The sequence below is a fragment of the Neophocaena asiaeorientalis genome, unplaced genomic scaffold (assembly GCF_003031525.2).
Source record: "Neophocaena asiaeorientalis asiaeorientalis breed wild unplaced genomic scaffold, Neophocaena_asiaeorientalis_V1.1 scaffold40, whole genome shotgun sequence".
NCBI lineage: Eukaryota > Metazoa > Chordata > Mammalia > Artiodactyla > Phocoenidae > Neophocaena > Neophocaena asiaeorientalis.
In genome coordinates, this window is record NW_020185335.1 from 2,674,973 (window position 1) to 2,685,816 (window position 10,844).

Here is a 10,844-nt window from a genome sequence, read left to right on the forward strand (position 1 = left end):
AAATAAATGAAAAAGAAATGAAAGAAACAATAGCAAAGATCAATAAAACTGAAAGCTGGTTCTTTGAAAAGATAAACAAAATTGATAAACCTTTAGCCAGACTCATCAAGAAAAAAAAGGAGAGGACATAAACCAATAAAATTAGAAATGAAAAAGGGGAAATCACAACTGACACCACAGAAATACAAAGAACTGTAAGAGACCGCTACAAACAACTACATGCCAATAAAATGGACAACCTCAAAGATACTGACAAATTCTTGGAAAGGTACAATTTTCCAAGACTGAACCAGGAAAAATTAGAATATATAAACAGACATATAGCAAGCAATGAAATTGAAACTGTAATTAAAAATCTTCCAACAAAGTCCAGGCAGATGGCTTCACAGGCGAATTCTATCAAACATTAGAGAAGAGCTAACACCTATCCTTCTCAAACTCTTAGAAAACATTGCAGAGGGCGGAACACTCCCAAATTCGTTCTACGAGGCCACCATCACACTGATACCAAAACCACACAAAGGTATCACAAAAAAAGAAAATAACAGACCAATATCACTGATGAATATACACGCAAAAATCCTCAACAAAATACTAGCAAACAGAATCCAACAACATATTAAAAGGATTATACACCACAGATCAAGTGGGATTTATCCCAGGAATGCAAGGATTCTTCAATATATGCAACTCAATCAATGTGATACACCACATTAACAAATTAAAGAATAAAAAACATATGACCTCAATAGATGCGGAAAAAGCTTTTGACAAAATTCAACCCCCATTTATGATAAAAACTCTCCAGAACATGGGCACAACGGGAACCTACCTCAACATAATGAAGGCCATAGATGACAAACCCACAGCAAACTTCATTCTCAATGGTGAAAAACTGAAAGGAAATCTTAGAGGAAATCTCTAAGATCAGGAACAAGACAAGGATGTCCACTCTTGCCACTCTTATTCAACAGTTTTGGAAGTCCTAGCCATGGCAATTAGAGAAGAAAAAGAAATAAAAGGAATACAAATTGGAAAAGAAGAAGTAAAACTGTCACTGTTTGCTGATGGCATGATATTATACCTAGGAAATCCTAAAGATGCCACCAGAAAACGATGAGAACAAATCAATGAATTTGGTAAGGTTGCAGGGCGCAAAATTAACGCGCAGAAATCTCTTGCATTCCTATACGCTAAAAGAAATTAAGGAAACAATCCCATTTACCATTGTAACAAAAAGAATAAAATACCTAGGAATAAACCTACCTAAGGATGCAAAAGACCTGTACTCAGAAACTATAAAACACTGAAGAAAGAAATCAAAGGTGACACAAACAGATGGAGAAACAGACCATGTTCTTGGATTGGAAAAATCAATATTGTGAAAATGACTATACTACCCAAAGCAATCTACAAGGTCACTGCAATCCCTATCAAATTACCAATGGCATTCTTCACAGAATTAGAACAAAAATTTTTACAATTTGTATGGTAACAAAAAAGACCTGAATAGCCAAAGCAATCTTGAGAAAGAAAAATGGAGCTGGAGGAATCAGGCGCCCAGACTTCAGACTATACTACAAAGCTACAGTAATCAAGACAGTATGGTACTGGCACAAAAAGAGAAATATATGGAACTTCCCTGGTGGTGCAGTGGGTAAGAATCCGCCTGCCAATGCAGGGGACACGGGTTTGATCCCTAGTCCAGGAAGATCCCCCATGCCGCAGAGCAACTAAGCCTATGCGCCACAGCTACTGAGCCTGCACTCTAGAGACTGTGAACCAGTCTCTACTACTGAGCCTGTGCGCCACAACTACTGAAGCCCATGAACTCTCAGCCCGCGTGTCGCAACTACTGAGCCCACATGCTGCAACTACTGAAGCCCACATGCCTAAAACCTGTGCTCTGCAACAAGAGAAGCCACCACAATGAGAAGCCTGCACACCGCAATGAAGGGTAGCCCCGCTCGCCACAACTAGAGAAACCCACACACAGCAACAAAGACCCAACGCAGTCAAAAATAATAAATAAAATTATTTTTTTAAAAAACGGAAATATAGATCAATGGTACAAGAGAAAGCCCAGAGATAAACCCATGCACCTATCATCACCTCATTTATGGCAAAGGAGGCAAGAACATACAATGGAGAAAGGACAGTCTCTTCAATAGGTGTTTCTGGAAAAACTGGACAGCTACATGTAAAAGAATGAAATTAGAACACTCCCTAATACCACACACAGAAATAAACTCAAAATGGATTAAAGACCTAAATGTAAGACCAAACACTATAAAACTTAGAGGAAAACACAGGAAGAACACTCTTTGACATAAATTACAGCAAGATCTTTTTTGACCACCTCCTAGAGTAATGAAAATAAAAACAAAGTAAACAAATGGGACCCAATAAAACTTAAAAGCTTCTGCACAGCAAAGGAAACCATAAAGAAGACGAAAAGACAACCCTCAGAATGGGAGAAACTATTTGCAAACGAAGCTACAGACAACGAATTAATCTCCAAAATATACAAACAGTTCATGCAGCTCAATATCAAGAAAACAAACAACCCAATTAAAAAATGGGTGTAAGCCCTAAATAGACATTTCACCAAAGAAGAGATACAGATGGCCAAGAGGCACATGAAAAGATGCTCAACATCACTATTAGAGAAATGCAAATCAAAACTGCAATAAGGTATCACCTCACACCAGTCAGAATGGCCATCATCAAAAAATCTACAAACAATAAATGCTGGAGAGGGTGTGGAGTAAAGGGAACCCTCCTGCAGTATTGGTGGGAATGTAAATTGATACAGCCACTATGGAGAACAGTATTGGAGGTTCCTTAAAAAACTAAAAATAGAACTACCATATGACCCAGCAATCCCACTGCTGGGCATATACCCTGAGAAAACCGTAATTCAAAGAGTCATGTACCAAAATGTTCATTGCAGCTCTATTTACAATAGCCTGGAGATGGAAACAACCTAAGTGTCCATCATCAGATGAATGGATAAAGAAGATGTGGTACATACATACAATGGAATATTACTCAGCCATAATAAAAAGGAACGAAATTGGGTCATTTGTAGAGATGTTGATGGACCTAGAGTCTGTCATACAGAGTGAAGTAAGCCAGAAAGTGAAAAACAAATATCATATATTAACGCATGTATGTGGAACCTAGAAAAATGGTACAGATGAACCTATTTGCAGGGCAGGAATAGAGAGGTAGACGTAGACATAGAGAACGGACATGTGGAAACGGGGTGGGAAGGGGATGGTCGGTTGAATTGGGAGACTAGGATGGGCATATATACACTACCATGCGTAAAATAGATAGCTAGTGGGAACAAGCTATAAAGCACAGGAAGCGCAGCCCGGTGCTCTCTGATGACCTAGTTGGGTGGGATGGGGTGGGAAGAGGGAGGTCAAAGAGGGAGGGAATATAGGTATACATATAGCTGATTCACTGCATTGTACAGCAGAAACTAACACAACATTGTAAAGCAATTATACTCCAATAAAAAAAATTTTTTTTTAGTCGTATGCGACTAGTCACAATGAAAAAAGCCAGATTGCAATGAACACAAATGTTATCTGGTGGAAGAAACTATGCATTATGGAAGAAACTAGCAAAAACAAACCTACGAGTTCATTTTTTGGAATTATCAAACACAGATTATATAGTAACCATGTTTAATATGTTTAAAATAATTTTTAAAGTGTAAAAATAAATCCACAGAACAGAAAATTTAAACTCATGATGTAAAATGTTCACAAGACATTTATATGAAGTAAATATACAGTAGCTGAAAAAAAATTTTTTCTTGGTTTCTTGGTACTACAGGTCTTTTTTTTTTTTGCGGTACGCGGACCTCTCACTGCTGTGGTCTCTCTCGTTGCGGAGCACAGGCTCCGGACGCGCAGGCTCAGCGGCCATGGCTCACGGGCCCAGCCGCTCCGCGGCATGTGGGATCCTCCCGGACCGGGGCACAAACTCGTGTTTCCCGCATCAGCAGGCGGACTCTCAACCACTGTGCGACCAGGGAAGCCCACTACAGGTCTTTTTTAAATTGAAGTATAGTCGATATACAATATTGTGTTAGTTTCACAGCAAAGTGATTCAGTTATATATATATATATTCTATATATATATATTCTTTACATATATATATTCTTTACATATATATACTTTATATATATATATATATTCTTTTTCAGATTCTTTTCCATTATAGGTTGTTATAAGACATTGAATATAGTTCCCTTACTCTACAGTAGGTCCTTGTTTATCTGTTTTATATATAGCAGCATGTATCTGTTAATCCCGAACTCCTAATTTATCCCTCTTCCCGCTTTCCCACTTGATAACCATAAGTTTGTTTTCTGTCTGTGAGTCTGTTTCTTTTTTGTAAATAAGCTCATTTGTATCACTTTTTAAGATTCCACATATAAGTGATATCATATGCTATTTGTCTCTGACTCACTTCACGCTAGTGTGATATCTTTACATCCATCCATGTTGCTGTAAATGGCATTATTTCGTGTTTTTATGGCTGAGTAATATTCCATTGTACATATATACCACATCTTCCTTATCCATTCATCTGTTGATGGATACTTAGGTTGCTTCCATGTATTGGCTATTGTAAATAGTACTGCAATGAATACTGCGGTGCATGTATCTTTTCTAAGTATGGTTTTCTCCGGATATAAGCCCCAGGAGTGGGATTGCTGGATCATATGGTAGCTCTATTTTTAGTTTTTCAAGGAACTTCCATACTGTTCTCCATAGTGGCTTCACCAATTTACATTCCCACCAACAGTGCAGGAGGGTTCCCTTTTCCCTACACCCTCTCCAGCATTCATTCTTTGTAGATTTTTTGATGATGGCCATTCTGGCAGGTGTGAGGTGATAGACTCCTCACTGTAGTTCTGATTTGCATTTTCTAATAATTAGCAATGTTGCGCATTTTTCATATGCCTGTTGGCCATCTGTATGTATTCTTTGGAGAAATGTCTGTTTAGGTCTTCTGCCCATTTTTCGATTGGGTTGTTTGTTTTTTTGTTATTGAACTGTATGAGCTGTTTGTATATTTTGGAAATTAAGCCCTTGTCAGTTGCTTCATTTGCAAATATGGTGGCATGTGGGATCTTAGTTTCCCAACCAGGGCACGCCCCCTGCATTGGAAGCATGGATTCTTAACCACTGGAATGCCAGGGAAATCTCTGAAAATGTTTTATATCTTGGTCTGGAGATTATATATATACACGCTCTGTGGCATATAGGATCTTACCGGGCCAGGACTAGAACCCGTGTCCCCTGCATTTGCAGGCGGATTCTTAACCACTGCACCACCAGGGAAGCTCCATTCTAACTTTTAAATCTCAAATATAACTCAATCAAATTCAATAGAGCAAAACGAATCTAGAATTTTAAACAACTAACTATACTGTAGTTCTGTGTAAAATTCATAGATGATCAAAAGTAGACAGATTTAAAATCCTCTCCCCAGTATTTTCAGTGTACTTACAAAATGTCCATCACATTGAATGAAACACCACAAAACCAACTGCATTACACCTTTCATTTGCCCTGTGTGTATAATTAAATTCAATAAAATATAAAACTACAATGAAATCTTTCTACAACATTAGCAGGTCACCCTCAAACAACTTGACCTACACATGACTTGTCTAGCCAATACAACCTATCTTTCACAAATCAATCCTCCCCTCTTCTCTCCCCATAATACTCCATAAGCAGCAACAACTAGGGAGAAAAAGAATATCTAGTAATAAAGAATCAGAAGTCCCCGCTATACATTCAGGAAATTCAGATGAAAACCTGATTGTAATCTTAAATATAACACTATTCATATTCAGGGAAAAGAAAGAAACAAGATACATACCTTTTCTATCAAGACATATTTCAGATGACAAAAAGTTTCAGGTGGAAGAGAATATTAGATTACGATTTAAATAGTAATTCCTCGCCCCACCTGGCCACCAGAGCCAAGCCCAAGGTCCCGCCATGGAGCCCCACTCGCTCGCTGACTCGGGCCTGGAGCCGCCGGCCGCACGCCTCTGAGCCCCTCGGCATTCTTGGAATATGAAAACAAGCCTGGACGACCTAGCAGGCCACCCTCACCAAAGCAGAATGTGAGGAAGAATATCGACTTTGAGCCTCTCTCCACCACCACACTCATCCTGGAAGACAGACCAGCAAATCTCTCAGCAAAGCCAGCTGAAGAAGCTCAGTAACACAGGCAACAGTATGAAGAAATAGTGGTTCTGGCCAAAAAATGAGAGTTGAAAGAAGCCCAGAGAAGGAAAAAGCAGCTGGAAGAAAGATGCAGATTAGAAGAAAGTATTGGAAATGCCGTCCTCACTTGGAATAATGAGATTGTGCCTAACCGGGAAACAATGCGGTACTCTAGGAAAAGTTAGAGATTTATGGTGGCAGGGAATCCCTCCCAGTGTGAGAGGCAAAGTCTGGAGCTTAGCCATTGGCAATGAGTTAAACATCACCCAGGAGCTCTCTGACATCTGTCTTGCCCAAGCCAAGGAGCAGGGGTGGTCCTTTAGTACAGGAGGCTCTGAAGTAGAGAATGAAGATGCTGGTTTTTCAGCAGCAGACAGAGAAGCCAGTCTGGAGTTTATTAAACTAGACATTTCCAGAACATTCCCTAATCTCTGCATTTTCCAGCAAGGTGGCCCGTATCACAACATGTTGCACAGCATTTTGGAAGCTTACACTTGTTACCGACCGGATGTGGGTTATGTTCAGGGAATGGCCTTCATAGCAGCCGTGTTGATCTTGAACTTACTGTAGATGCCTTCATTGCTTTTTCCAATCTTTTGAATAAACCCTGTCAAACGGCTTTTTTCCAAGTGGACCACGGCCTTATGTTGACTTATTCTGCTGCGTTTGAGGTATTTGTTGAAGAAAATTTGCCAAAATTATTTGCTCATGGGCTTCCCTGGTGACTTAGTGGTGGAGAGTCCGCCTGCCGATGCAGGGGACACGGGTTCGTGCCCCGGTCTGGGAAGATCCCACATGCCGCGGAGCGGCTGGGCCCGTGAGCCATGGCTGCTAAGCCTGCGCGTCCAGAGCCTGTGCTCTGCAACGAGAGAGGCCACAACAGTGAGAGGCCCGCGTACCGCAAAAAAAAAAATTAAAAAAATAAACAACAAAATTATTTGCTCATTTCAAGAAAAACAACTTCATTCCAAACATCTACCTAATTGATTGGAGACAAAAGGCTTACTTCTAGAAGGTAAAGTCCGAACGTCATCTGAAACAAGGCTCAGTCCCTTAAATAAAGCCGATTTGTCTGCACTGTAGACAAATCTTGGGAGCAAGCCTTTGGGACTCTCGGCGTTTGTTGCTTCTGTCCCAAACCCTAAGACTGTTCTGACACTGCTGAATTCTCGCTGGGAACAAGGTTTTGGAGGTGAGAGCTCATAGCTGAGGCCACAAGTGCTGGTGTCACTGTGGAATAGTACACACATCAGGCCATGAAGTGGCTGCTGGCGGGGGTGCTGGGCTGGCCTGTCTAGCTGTGCCAGGCAGGAGTGTTTGGGGCCTGCCTTAAAGAGCACCTTAATTTAACCAAAAAATGATTTATCCAAAACATGAACACTCAACTCTTGCACAGGCTGTCCCTCTGCACCCCTGTTGGTGCACCTGTGCTGTAATTTGACTGTGAACCCTGACCTTGCAGACTCCCAGGCCTGGGGCCCGTGACCCCTGGGGAGGGGGTGTTAGGAGAGGATCACATGGGACCAGAGTCTTCAGCTTCTACCTTACATATTTTAGGCCCCCAAGTTAGATTCTTATGATTCCAGGCTAAAGGGAAGTTTGGAAAATACTGTCCTAGAATAGTGTCTTTTAAACTTTTTTCACCCTGACTTGCAAAAGGAAATACATTTTATGTTGTGACCCCCCTGCAAAAAAAAATAGTAATTCCTCATTTCATTTTAAAGGATACAAACCATTACATGTTATATGGTGATGAGATTTAACTACTCACTCTTCACCGAGTAAAATTTGACTCATCTAGATCCAGCACCTATAAAATATATTATAAACTGACATGATGTGACATGATGTGCATATATTACTTTCCCTGGTCATTTAATTGAGCTCTTGTCCTCCTGTTCTACAGGCAAGGAATTTCTTCCAGTTCTCATAACACTACCTTACAAATTTAGGTTACTGCTCACAAAAGGACAATGGACATCATTGAAAATCTCAGAGTAAAAAGTTCTGAAAACACTTTCCTCCATAAAAGCAATGAGAACACTAGCAAAAACTGTCAAAATCAACTTTCTCAAAATGCTAGAAATTAACCAAAGACTGGCAGCCATCTAGGGAATGATTATTCGAGGAAAAGAGCTGAATCTCAGTAAAAACAATGAGCTTTGTGGCATTTTAATTTCCCTGTGCTCATCTGCCCATCCCCAGGTACACAGGAATCTTGAAAAACAATAGCCACAACCAAGTCTGGCAGTCCAAGAAGTTGGAGTTCCCAGAGAAGGGTCATTATTGGACATGAAAGACTTCACATGTAAGGCTGTCATTATTGAACTTACTCAGAGCTCACTAGTACAAAGTGGTCTCCCCCCAAGAAAATCTATCAAAACCAAACAGAGACAGTTGTTGAACATAACTCTTAAAACTCAACAATAAAAAAAGGAACCCATTAATAGACAGGCAAAAGATCTTAACAGATATCTCACCAAAGAAAACAGATGGAATAAAAGCATATGAGAAGATGCTTAACATGATAATGCATTAGGGAATTGCAAATGAAAACAATTAGAAATCACTATATACCTATAAGAATGCCAAAAATCCAAAACATTAATAATACCAAATGCTGGTGTACATGTGGAGCAACAGGAACTTTCATTCGTTGCTGGTAGAAATGCAAAATGGCACAGCAACTTTGGAAGATACTTTGGCAGTTTTTCTTTTTACAAAACTAAAATACTCGTACCATAAGACCCAGCAATTGTGCTCCTTGATATTTACCCAAAGAAACTGAAAACTCACATCCACACAAAGCTTGCACATGGATGCTCATAGCAGCTTGATTCACAATTGCCAAAACTTGGAAGCAAGCAAGATGCTCTTCAGCAGGTGGACAGATGAATTGTGGTACATCAATACAATGAAATTTTATTCAAGGCTTAAACGAAATGTCTTTTCATAGCATGACAGCTCATGTTGAAACCTTAAATGCATATTACTAAGTGAAAGAAACCAATGTGAAAAGGCTACATACTATATGATTTCAACCATATGATATTCTGCAGAGGTAAAACTATGAAGACAATAAAAAGATCAGAAGTTGCCAGAGGTTGGGGGATGGGGTGAGAGGGATGAATCAACAGAGCACAGAGGATTTTCAGGGCCGTGAAACTATTCTGTATGATACTAAAATGGTGAATACATGTCATTCCTTGTGTCAAAACCCATGAAATACAAAATGCCAAGAGTGAACACCAGGACTTCCCTGGCAGTACAATGGTTAAGACTTCACCTTCCAATGCAGGGGGTGTAGATTTGATCCCTGGTCAGGAAGCTAAGATCCCACATGCCTCCTGGCCAAAAAACCAAAACATAAAATAGGACAATATTGTAACAAATTCAATAAAGACTTTAAAAACGGTCCACATCAAAAATAACTTAAAAAAAGAGTGGACACAAACTGTAAACTATGGACTTTGAGTGATAATGATGTGTCAATGTAGGTTCATCAATCAAAGCAAATGTACTCTGGGTGCAGGATGTTGACAGTGAGGAGGCTGTGCATATGTGGAAACACAGGGTATATGGGAACTCTGTATGTTCCACTCAGTTAATAATACCAAACAGTTAAGGAAGAAGTAGCATTAACTCCTCACAGACTTTTTTTTTTAAATAAAAAGGAAGAAACACTTTCCATCTCACTTTATGACACCAACAATACCAAAATCATACAAAGCCACTACAGGGGAAAAGAAAATTAGAGAACCATAATATTCTCCCAAAATTAGACATAAACATTCTTAACAAAACATTAGGAAATCTGACTTGGCAATATAAAAATAATTATAGTAATAATAACACATAATAATGGAGTTTATTCCAGCTATGCAAAGTAGGCTTCACAGTTAAAAATCAACGTAATTCTCCATATTAATGGAATAAAGAAGAAAATCATATGATAACCTCAACTGATACAGAAAACCACTCAACAGAATTCAACATCTCTTAGTGATGAAAACTCTCAGCAAAATAGGGAATGAAAGGGAATTTCCTCAACCCAATGAAGAACAACTATGAAAAAGCTGTAGCTTTCATCATACTTAATGGAGACAGACTGAACATTTTATCACCAAGACCAGGAATAAGGCAAAGATGTACTGTCACTTCTATTAAACATCATATTGGAGGTCCAAGATGATGCAATAAAGGTAGATAGATAGATAAAAGACATATATATTGGAAAGAAAGAAGTAAAACATCACAGATAAATTTTTTTTTTTTGCAGTACACGGGCCTCTCACTGTTGTGGCCTCTCCCGTTGCGGAGCACAGGCTCTGTACATGCAGGCTTAGCGGCCATGGCTGACGGGCCTAGCCGCTCCGCAGGATGTGGGATCTTCCCAGACCAGGGCACGAACCTGCGTCCCCTGCATCGGCAAGCGGACCCTCAACCACTGCGCCCCCACGGAAGCCCACAGATAAATTTTTGTAAATGTAAACCAACTGAATTTTAGCAAGGTCACAGAATTTTAAATTAATATACAAAAATTGAAAGCTTTTTTTTTTTTTTTTTTTTTTTTTTGT

The 10,844-nt window shown here is 39.6% G+C and overlaps 1 protein-coding gene and 1 pseudogene across 1 annotated transcript in view; both read left to right on the forward strand.

The window, feature by feature from the left end:
- Positions 1-7,279, forward strand: part of LOC112393362 (TBC1 domain family member 14-like) — a 35,453-nt pseudogene extending 28,174 nt beyond the window's left edge.
- Positions 1-10,844, forward strand: part of VAC14 (VAC14 component of PIKFYVE complex) — a 168,604-nt gene that overhangs the window by 44,081 nt on the left and 113,679 nt on the right. The window lies entirely within an intron of this gene.